Genomic DNA, 12,575 nt, shown 5'->3' with positions numbered 1-12,575 from the left:
TTGAGACCGAATGAGCAGCGCTCGTGCTCGGTCGCAGTTCAGATATAATATTAAAATAAAAAATAATAATAATAAAAATAAATAAGTAAAATGAAATAGGAACTAAAATATAATTACAGCGGCAATGGAATTATATAATATAATATTAACACTAGATAAGAATAATATCGCATGTGAAAAGTAGGACTAATATATATTTCAAAATTATGGAATACAAATATAATATAGGTTGATTAATTCATACACATAGGCTATAAATTTATTTAATCAAATTGAAGATATTAACACGTTTCTAATTTTCTTGTTATATGTTAGTGGGTTACATGTTAGAAGTTCTGGGTGTAATTTAGTTAAAGCACTTCCTTTAATTTTGCAATTGTATTCATATAAAATATTCAGCCATTTTTCTTAAGTTAATACTTGTATACTGTATGTATTTTCCTGAATGTGCTTTCATCCTGGTTAAGTGGAAGAGAAAGCCTGATGGACTTAACTCTGCCAGGAAAAATAAAACCATTATTATTATTATTATTATTATTATTATTATTATTATTATTATTATTATTGTTATTATTATTATTATTATTATTATTATTATTATCTAGCTTTTTTAAATACCACAATGTTATATCGCCAAATGCCGGGGCTCCAGTGATATAGACTGCAACATCGTTGCCATAAGCCGAGTTCGAATCCAGGATTGTAGCTTCTAGATATGTCAACATTACCCGCCTCAGGCCGTTGCTGTCTTAAATGAATATGTACATAATTTGTCCTTTGGGACATCGTTAATCGTTTATCACTGTTAGCTGCCTCATAGACTATGTAGTCTACAGTGATAATGTTCATTGTTTTGTGTTTCAGAGAGAGAGAAAATCGCTTCGTCGTAATAAAATACATCATTATGCTGCTCCCAAACAAATGACGTGACGACACTGCACTCCATAATGAGAGGGCAATATCTGTAGTGTTTACAAAAAAGAATTAAATGGATTTAATACGAAATGGGAGGACAAGGTTATAACGAGTAGTGCTGAACGGGAGCGCCCAGAAATTAAAAACGATTTACATTGCACGCATGAAATATTCTAATTTAAAATAAACCGGTAGTATGCGCTCGCTGCCATATGATGGACTTCGTTCTGAATGCTTTGCTTCATGGTAATTAGACAATGCATTTCTTTCCTTCAGTTACTGCAAATGATACATTCCATGTCAAATCGCACACCGACAAAACACGATTTTTTCGTAAATGGTCGATTTTTTTTCTATGAATTCTCGGCATCAAATAAGGGGACATGTAGTTCCCCCCCCCCCCCCCCACAATTATTATTGATTATTTGTGTAGCTATGACTATTCGAAATCACGCAAATTATGCACGCACCGAAATGTAAGATCACTTGGATCAATATTACATATATAAGCTTAGTTGAGTTTTGTGATTTGGCTTATTTGAACGATTAAATACACTACATTTTACCACTTCAGGCCTATCACAAATAGACTAAATAAAAAATTTTGTCTAATGTTCAATAATTTTATCAAAGCGAAATTATCAAAGTTAAGTTAAAAATCTGGAAGTAAAAATAAATATTAGTTCTCAACGTATCGGAGATTGTTTAATATTAAGATTTATTGAAAATCACCTGTCAAGTGACGTTGATTGCTGGGATACGGATAATTGAAGTGGAATGCAACTGTTTTAATAAAAATGAAACTGAATCAACAAAACCTTCTTGACTAGTAATAGTCCCCAGAGTTCAATGAAAATTCCATAGTTGGCACAACTTATAACAAAAAAACAGCTAATCATAACACAATACTGCCATCTAGCGTAATATTTGTAATGTTGAGATGGTACAATAATACATTTGAAGACAGTTGTATTTTCGTACATCAATTAATATTTTATTGTATTCAAGTACTTCCAATCTATATATACTTTCTTCTAATCGTGTAATAGTCAATTAAATCCCACTCGAGTTTTGATTTTCTCTAGATAAATTTATTTTTATAGTATGAGTAAATTATTTTAGACTAGCCGTACCCGTGCGCTCCGCTGCACCCGTTAGAAATAAATATAAAGTAATTACATAATTAAAATAGGACATTTGATCCAGGGAACATTCGTGTTTGATAGAAGGATAAATCGTTTAATTTTTTACTTAATTTAAATTGCATCCAAATAATTAAAATGCGATCATTTTGGTCCAGAGACCACTCATTTGGTGCAATAACAATTCCTTTAACATGTATCTTTATTATATTATATTATATTATATTATATTATATTATATTATATTATATTATATTATATTATATTATATTATATTACATTACATTACATTACATTATATCAGAAGTTACTGTAATAAATTATGTCCATCTAGAGAAACTACACTTTCCAATGGTGAAATAATAATTAATTATACAAATTGGTTAATTTAGCTTTCGATATTACTTCATACAAACACAGAAACATTCTCTGTAGGCTATCTTTCATAGCTTTCGATTGTTGCTGTCCAAGGCCTCTTATAGACGAAGTCATTTGTTTTTTATTTCATTATGCGGCCTTAGATGGCAGTTATTTTAATTTTAAAACTCGTTTATCTCATTAAATATCAGTCCTATCAAACTTTTTCAAGGAATAAAACTTATCGCAAATTATTTTTAAAGAAACTTTTGTTATGTAACATGTTTCACAAAAATCAATAACAAGCGAGATATTTCGATTTATTTAATTCAGGCCCCCTTATAACCCCCCTTTTAAATAATGTATTTTGAATGCCATATAGCCTAAAATCTAAGTTACAACAAACTTAATTTATATTCCAATTTTCATCGAAATCCGTTCAGCCATTATCGCGTGAAAAGGTAACAAACATACAGACAGACAGACAAACAGAATTGTCAAAAAAGCGATTTTCGGTTTCAGGGTGGTTAATTATATATGTTAGGACCAATTATTTTTGGAAAATCGAAAATTACCAGAAAAGTTTCGGCTACAGATTTATTATTAGTATAGATTGGGAGTTACGAAGTTTATAATCACAAATTATTAATTTTTTATGTAATTCGTTTATTGTTATTTTGTTCTAAGGCCGTGGACGACTGGAGTATGAGTTTAGTTACCACCCGGCTGTACGTGTTTGTCGTTCTGTTCATTGACATCCAGAGCTGCGCTACTATTTTTCATTCGGCAGAGATATGATCCAACTTAACAGTTTCGGTACCAACTTCCTAGCTCTGCTTATAACCATTCTGATAATTGTGAGATCATGATTATTTGATTGACAGCAGCGTCACAAGAGAGTTGCTTTCATTAACGTTCGCAACTCCATTCATTCATGCGGACTGGTGGGCGTGGATTCATTTTTGCAGAGCTGAGCTCACAATTGGACTTGATTATAAACGGTATGATATTTCTCACGGTAGAAATATTTGTGATCACTTTATTGCAAATAACAATTGACTGATTGGCAGCTGCTCTTTGTGCCGTGAAAATTAAATTTCCTGCTGATTATAAATGTCGAATTGCGCCTGATTGAGGAACAGCGCTCGTGGCGCCAGAATTTTGTTGGCAACACTGAGATAATTAACTGTATCACACGATCGATAGAATTCTCAGCCTCGCAAAATGTCTTTCTTCTTGTCTCGAGTTCTCTTTATCATCTTACGACAATATCTCATTATATTGGAGTATTACAAGTTGGTGTAAGGTGGGAAAACATGCTTAATGTGTGCGGGATGGCATCAAAGAAAAACTGGAGAAGTGATGAATTATATGTGAAGGCGATAAAACACTCACACGAAGGGCTGCGTGTAATACGGACCACAGTGGGAATTAATATTCAATTTGTAACGTAAATCTAATCTTCATGTTCGTATTAGTCTTTTATTTTTTACTTTGTCATTACGTCAAGTATGTGATGCTGGGAAATTATATTGCGAAATTTGCACTAAAATACAGCATATCTTGACACTGAGAAAGCGCCATTGAATAGGCTTATGCCGTCTGTATTAGGGCTCATATAGCAGCCATTCCAGTTGTCACGGATGTTCATTTTTACTATTTTCTAACTCTATATATTGAAAATGAAATACTTTTGTCAACTTTTATTATTAGAATCAATTTATAAAATCAGTATCATTTTACAGAAAACAGTTGTTCAATAAAATTTATTATTATTGCAGAAAAAAAAAAAGTTTCCGTCCGGATGTTACAAATGTGTGAACTCACTTTACACTTTATTAATAAAAAATGTGTATGTTCATTTCGACCGTTGAATTTGAAAACATTAGTAAAATAAAATACCGTAGAATGGGGATACTTTGACAAGCAGGAGTAACATCGCCATACACAGGGAAAATTTGGTGACACTGAATAATTTCAAGGAAAAATTGTTCCGGAGCCGGGTATCGATCCCGGGACCCTTCGCTTAGCGCGCGAACGCTCTACCGACTGAGCTACCCCAGGAACTATACACGACACCGTCATAATTTTTCCTTTTATATCCACACAACTCAAATGAGCTGACAAGACGCCAGAACTCAACTATGAGTGCACACAATACTGTGTGACTTAATTTGTGGCTTTCTGTTAACGTACCTCCAGCAACGAATGTATTATACAAATCTGGCTTTCAGGTAGTAGCTCCCTGTAAAGCAGGTTTGAATAATTTCAATGACATTGGCGACATTGTTCCTGGGCTTGTGCTATTTAATTCATCTGTGGTTTTAGATATCATTCCTGATGTTGAAGACAAGGAGAAATTAGATCGCTTGATAAGTGAGTGGTTAAGTGCTGCAGGAAATAAGAGGGGCTAGACCAGGAAACCAAAAGAAAATGAGGGGGGAAAAAAGTACGGAAAATTCCAGGATAGAATATGAATCCGAAACTTTTATTAGAGCAAAGATGAATTCTAGAAATCTTCAGGAATTAACTAGGTATTCAACCCCGTACCTGAACTTTCAATCTCTGAACATAAGAATTTCATGCCTTTGTGATAATTTATTATAAACGTCCTGATTGGGTTTAGTGTGTGAAGTGTTTTCACTGGGTGTGTGGAAATTGTAATGAGAGTACTACAGATCCTTTCTATTTATGTCCAATTGCTTTGATTCTGACTAAATACCAATAGGCCTAGTAATTTTGTAGTAGTTTTGTTTTGGAATAACTTCTTTGTTCATATGACTTAAGTATTTACAATATTCCCATTTGTTATGTAAAGGCTTATGTATATTGCGCATCAATAGGCCTACTTGTGAAAAAAATGCTTTTAATATTAGTCTACTCGTATTAAAATATATTTACTTACCGAACTTATCCCTACTGTGTACAGAAGTAGCATAAAAACCGGACCGAACCTTGTAGCTGATTTCAGAGCCTTGTTCACTCCAGAGCACGAAAGACTGGTAACTAAGACTTTCGTGGTTCGAATCCTGCCTGCAAAGAAACTTAATTTGAATAAGGAACAAAAAAAAGTTTCCTTCCCAGGCAGGATTCGAACCACGAAAGTCTTAGTTACCAGTCTATCGTGCTCTGAGTGAACAAGGCTCTGAAAACAGTTACAAGGGTCGGTCCGGTTTTTTTTTTTGCCACTACTGTACATTATTGGTGAAACACATTTTAAAAAGGAACCTGAAAAATTTACCCGTCTACAGGGTAAAATTGACAGTTATTTTTTTAAGATAGTAACAGAAATATAAGAAAATAAATGAGGAATAACACGAAAGGTTTGAATGTCATCAGCAATTCCTTTCAAAACTGAATATTTCTGTGTATAGACCTACTAATTAAACTTAAAATATGGAAAAAAATCTTACAATTTTTTTCTATTTTATCGCACTACTACTACTACTACTACCACCACCACCACCACCACCACCACCACCACCACCACCACCACCACCACCACCACCACCACCACCACAGTAATTCATCTGCGCGTGCGCTATGTTTCCCACCAACAGATTATCATCTTATCAGTTACCACTCCTTAAAAATCACGTGTTAACGGCTCAGGTCCGCCTACAGTAAAAATGACATTCCGATTGGCTATTACTGATTCTGCATGCAAATCCTGCGTATGGTGGGGAGAGACAACTGGCATGCTGTAATGTACGAGTCTGCATAATTATTTTTTACTAATATTGCTACTAACATCATCAGTACTTCTACCATTAGTAACCTTCATTATTTGGTAATACCACTACTAGTAGTATTACTGTCTTGGTCTCATTTTTTTAAACTTCCTCATAATGTAAAGAGATGCTTATCTAGTATACTTTGCCTCTTAGGTAGCCTCTGTGAAGAATAAGGTGCACTTGCATTTATTGTACTATTAAACATACATGCTCATACCATTGAAGATCATTGCTTCCGTGCCTGTTGAGTCAGTCTATCAAAAAGCGTCAGATTGTCTTCAAGAACTGAGCTTCTACACATGATTTTGTGCAAACATGTGGTCTTATTGCGATTTTTCCTGGAATCTCTCAATGTACGCCTTATAGTCTACTTTTCTGCCTTTCAAGTGATGCATTTAGTATGGATTCCAGGCGTTTCCCTGGTTCTAGAGAACTTCTACGTTTTCTATGTTTTGTATGTTGCCTACGTTCAGGGCAGTCCGGAAACTTTTTGATTGCTCTTTATATGTTAAAATAAGAAACATCCCTAAAGCATATTTCTTTTGTCTTCATTATTCTACATACACATACACTTTTAACACTTATAATATATACAACTCTCTCTTATTACTATTTAAAATCATCCACACCTCCACACCCTCTTACCTAGCATCTCGTTTTGTTTACGTTTCACTACCTCGAATCCGGAACATGTACCTTCTCTCTATTCCTCTGCACAGAACATCCTTCTACTCATCATCTTTCAGCATATCTATTCCACGCCTCTGGAATTCTCTCCCTGACCACGTCAGAGACTGTCGGACAATATCAAAATTCAAATTTAAATTAAAAAATCACATTCTAGTTCGTGGAATTGCTTGTTGAACACATGTCAGGTTGCGCAACTTCACCTTAACCCATGACATATAGTAAATATTGTAACTATGCTGTTGTGAAATTGAAAATTAATATGTAATGTATTTATTATTATTATTATTATTATTATTATTATTACTACTACTACTACTACTATTATTATTATTATTATTATTATTATTATTATTATTATTATTATTATTATTATTATTGTCAGTTATCAATATCATCATTGATATGTCTGTTTTCTTTCTTTTTGTTGTATTAGCTCGATGAGAGCACTATAATGTACTTTTGACTCTGTTGACCCTTTAACTTAATTTGTATCATTTTCATCAGTGTTTGTATTTCTTTTTTGTATTTATATGTGCTATCTGGTAGGATGGAAGGGAAGGCCTTATGGCCTTAATCCTGTCAGATTAAATAAATAAATTATTATTATTATTATTATTATTATTATTATTATTATTATTATTATTATTATTATTATTATTATTATTGTTATAGTTATAAAGTTAATCAGCGATAATTTTATGTTCCTGTTATAATATTAAAATTTGTCGTTTTCTCTTCTAACCTCATATTTATTTCAAAATCATAATTTTACTGTAAATTACTGCAGGAAACTAATAATGTAATACCTTTTGTGTGTGCACAAATTCGAAAGGCTTTTCTTTTTATCGCTTCTTATAGGCCTATACTAGTAATACTGGAAAGAGAATTTAATTGTATAAATTACTATTCTGCTACAGACGTAGATGTTTTGCGGAGGAAAAGCTTAGAATGACATTAAATGAATGTGACGTTAGTAAAATTTAAGGTAAATACGTAAATTTGATGTATTTCATGTCATAATCGTACCAACAATACAAATCGAATCTATTTATTTATACTACAGATATTTATCTACGAGTATAATAAAAGTTGTGGATATTAGAACACATATTTAAGTATTTGCATTTTTGCTTACATATCAACATAATAATAATAATAATAATAATAATAATAATAATAATAATAATAATAATCACAATTCAGCATGCTTCGTAAGTCAATTTTTTGAAAAATATTTCACATTGTTCCTTGGCAACCACGATTAAACTTTTATGAGAGATCGGTCGGGTAGACATTTGGTATGGTTTCATAATTTATTATATTCTTTTGCCCTCTGCATTCGTGACGTGAAGATCTTGAAAAGTAGTAGTATATGTATTTTTTTTCAGCCTCCCTGTTGCCTATTATAACCCATGTACGTCTTGCTTTCTTTCCGGAATTCGCTATATTTCTTAAAATATTTTCCCTTTCTTTCAAAGTTTTGTTCAGAATTGTTAAAAACTGACAAAACTTCTCAACGGAAGTCTAAAAAAGAATATAACATTTCTCTTCCTTGTTTTTACCCTTGATGTCTTTGGAAAGAATATTCTTTTCATACAGCTAATCTATTACATCAAATTCCGAGACCAAAACAATTCTTTCTTATTTCTCCGCCTACTTTCATGAATGCGTCTGAAAGAACGAAGAACAATAGCCTACATTCATTGTATCTTCTTTATTTTAAAATCATGTATAGGCCTACTTCTACTCCGAATATCTAGTATCGCCCTTTCAATTTCTTACAAACCTACGAAACGTGCATTAAGCACTTCTTTCTAACTCTCGTCACAGAATTTCTTTATGCTCATCCTCATATAGGTACTATAGAAATATCTCGCCTCTGGAATTCTTTACCTAAAGACGTCAGGGATAGCCAGACATTATTCAAATCAAAATTAAATTTGAAAATGTTGTCTTATTCCATGGCTTTTAAGGTGTTGCTGATGTATTGATTTGTTTCATTTCTAGATATTAATTTGCAAGTTTTTTGTTTATGTTCGTTAATTTCTTGGCCTTGTTAATTAACTAGGATACTTAAACTTAAGTTTAGCTCCACTCATTTAGGCCTAAAGTTGGTGTGATGTAGCCTGTAGCCTGTATATTTTCGTGTGGTGTTAATTTATGTTTATAATATGATTTTTCTAGTTATTGTAATTATATCTATTTTTGATGGTGTGGAAGAGAAGACGTGATGGTCTTAACTACACCGGAATGAATAATAATAATAGGCTACTTACTTACTTACTTAAAAATGGCTTTTAAGCAACCCACAGGTTCATTGCCGCCCTCACATAAGCCCGCCATCGATCCCTATCCTGTGCAAGATTAATCCAGTCACATCATCATATCCCACCTCCCTTAAATCCATTTTAATATTATCCTCCCATCTACGTCTCGCCTCCGCAAAGGTCTTTTTCCCTTCGGCCTCCAACTAATAATAATAATAATAATAATAATAATAATAATAATAATAATAATAATAATAATAATAATAATAATAATATTATTATTATTATTATTATTATTATTATTATTATTATTATTATTAATGCATCGTGATGCACTTGGGGAGCTACGATAGGTAGCGAAATGCGGTTACGAAAGCCAGCTATAACGGCTGGGAGGATCATCGCGCTAACGATACGATACTTCCATTCCGGCAGGATGATCGTCCACCTCTACTTTGCCATGTGAACGTGAGGTCAGCAGCCGGCTGGTGGATATGGGCTCTTCAAGGGCTGTGGAGCCACCGATTAATAATAATAATAATAATAATAATAATAATAATAATAATAATAATAATAATATTCGTAATAATAATCGCCTGGCTATGCAAAATTTTTGCTTCGCGTACTATAAGTAGCAACATGAGCTGCTGTCAGGAAGTAAAAAAGAGGATAACAATGGCAAAGGAAGCTTTTAATAGGAAAAAAACATCTTCTGCGGACCTCTGGAAAAAGAACTGAGGAAGAGACTAGTGAAGTGATTTGTGTGGAGTGTGGCACTGTATGGTGGAGAAACAAGGACATTACGACGAAGTCAAGAGAAACGACTAGAGCATTTGAAATGTGGATATGGAGAACAATGGAAAGTGTATAATGGAGACAGAGAATAAGAAATGAATTTGTGCTAGGAAGAGTGGGTGAAGAAAAAATGATACTGAAACTGATCAGGAAGAGGAAAGGAAATTGGCTGGATCACTGGCTAGGAATAGACTGAAGGATGCATTGGAAGGAATGGTGAACGCGAGAGAAGTTCGGAGCAGAAGAAGGTATCAGATGATGGAGACTATTAAGATGTGTAGATTGTGTGCGCAGACTAACAGGAAATCGGAAAAGAGGGAAGATTGGAGAATACTGGGTTTGCAGTGAAAAACCTGCCCTTGGACAGAAAACTTTGAATGAATGAATAAATGAATGAATGAACGAATGAATGCATGAAATTATTCAGAATAAACACGAATAGTTAGTTCTGTTTTCCTCTTGAAAATTTAATCGAATTCAATGCGGAAAACTTTATTTTTAATGCATACTGCGACCGGAGTTGAATACACACCGAATGGTGTAACAGTAATTCTTCTCAGTAGAAATCAAAATTGAAATAGAAGGAATAAGCGAAGCGCTGCAATTGCATTAGTTGTGCACATAGCGAATAAAATTGTATTAGTCTGACAGGGAACATCGTCCTCCCTGCGGATGACGTTGAAAACTATTGAATTATATGTAATCGCAATTGAATTTGGTGGTCATATACATGAAGTCCCTCCCTCGAAGATAGCCTCCGTCTCTCTCTTCAGACTATTGCTTTGTGCTGATGTAGCTAGGTAATAGAATATGATAGAGGTGGCCAGATAATCAGATAGATGGTGCGCGCTCTGAATTTATTGCCGTATTGGAAAACTTAGTAATGGCTAACCCACTATCTAACTGTTTTGCGCACCATAATTTGATGACAATTCAAAGTTAGTCCCTTTCATGGCATATGCTGAAAAGAGTTGCTGAGTAGAGGAAATGGACTTTTTCCACTCGAAACTGTGTGATGTATTGTGCCTATTACTTTATGAGGGATGCATAAACTCTGTAGTATTATTAGCTTGGAGGATATCTCTTGTGTAGACGGATGAAAGTTTTTATGCATGAAAACTACACAGGAGGAGTCATTGATCGTGCATTCAGCAAGCGATGGGGGTGGATTTTTATTAATTAATTAATGTTCATTTATGTCAAACATTACAACTTATTATTATGCTTTAATAAAAAATAGTCACTTCAAAATACCAAACGCTCTTGAAAAATATTAAGTGTTTTGTGCCTCCTGGAAAGAAAAAAAAAATGAACATGTGGGGTTTCTGCAATTCACGGAGCAATTCTCGTAACGTCTACAAATTACAGGTGACTTTACTTGTAATGTATTACACCATAATTTTAAGAAATAGGGCCATAAAGAGGTCAAGGTAAGAATTTTTTATCGCCACTAAAAATGCATTGCCAACGTCCGAGTTTGAAACCGCAAAACTTGACCTTCATTAAAGACAAGGTATTCCTAACCTTAGAGCACCCATGACTGGTCAACGGTGTGTTATTGGCTCATTTTTTATATTCTGAGGTTAATTTCTTTACAAAATCTCTAAGTACGAAGCAGAGGTATTTATTTTCTCATATGCTGATGCGATGAGGTTAGTAATATATTACATCAATTCGATTTTCAAAAGCAGAAATCTTGTGATTACAATGCAAGAGCGATCATAAAATCACACATTACAACATAATAGCCTATATATATTCCCCGCAACCGAATGGCTATTTGGGAATGCAGGACGGTTGTAACTGGAATTCCTATCCACGTGACAATGACCATTGTTACCAGAAATGTGTCTTCGACTCTTGGCTTGCGTTCAAAACGTGGGAGAGAATTATAGTTTTTTTTTCCTCTTATTATTGGCTATATTGCTGCCATTTTGTGAATATTAATGACGTCATGACTTTTGTTCGTAGCTCGTATGTTTTGCTCGAGAAAACACGCAAGTCATGAAAAGAACCGTACCGAGTGGAGAATATTCAATGTGCCAAGCCAGTGTTCATTCCTTGCAAGAATTTGCAATTGAAATAGAGTTATTTGGGAAGCTAAACTGAAACGTGGGGCCATATAGAGGATTACGACTTTGCGTGAGCCAGATTCAAATCCGAGAAAGCGTAATGGCTGCGATTCGTCCAGCTTATGAGAAAGTAACGGGTGTTCCGTTGACATTTGGCCCAACTGTGATTGGTTACGAAGCATTATAATAACCGTCAGATACGAAGGCGGCTAGAGCTTTGATTGGTTCTGCGCATATACTGTTTAGGTAAAAGGACATTAATCCTAATTTTGCAAATGTGACTTTTTTGCTGTAATTAGTTAAAATTTAATTAAAAAACGTGAAGATATGTTTCTTAACAATTATGTTTACATTCTTTCATATAAAGTATCTAATAATAATGTGCTAAAATTTAATTATAGCTGTTTCTGAGGAATTTTTCTTTTGTGGGATAAGCCCTTTTACCTGAACACCGTCGATATGTTCTCTTGAAACAGCCAGCTTTGCTCTACTGTTTGACGCTGAAATAACTGCATCATCATTAATTTATATGTATAACAGTAAGATGTTAAGTCATTAGTTTTATGTAATAAGTGTTTAGTGTAATTTAAAAGGGATTATGTT

General features: G+C 33.7%; 1 protein-coding gene and 1 non-coding gene across 4 annotated transcripts in view; one reads left to right on the top strand and one right to left on the bottom strand.

The window, feature by feature from the left end:
- The window catches only part of LOC138694624 (neural-cadherin-like), a 1,043,497-nt gene that overhangs the window by 579,439 nt on the left and 451,483 nt on the right, over positions 1–12,575 (top strand). The gene's annotated exons all lie outside the window — the stretch shown is intronic.
- On the bottom strand, positions 4,406–4,479 carry TRNAS-GCU (transfer RNA serine (anticodon GCU)). Its single transcript has one exon. It is a non-coding gene; the product is annotated as a tRNA-Ser (tRNA).

This window comes from Periplaneta americana, chromosome 1 (genome assembly GCF_040183065.1).
Source record: "Periplaneta americana isolate PAMFEO1 chromosome 1, P.americana_PAMFEO1_priV1, whole genome shotgun sequence".
In the NCBI taxonomy this organism is placed as follows: Eukaryota; Metazoa; Arthropoda; class Insecta; order Blattodea; family Blattidae; genus Periplaneta; species Periplaneta americana.
The sequence above is the reverse complement of the archived record's forward strand: the minus strand, read 5'-3'. Positions and strand labels throughout refer to the sequence as shown.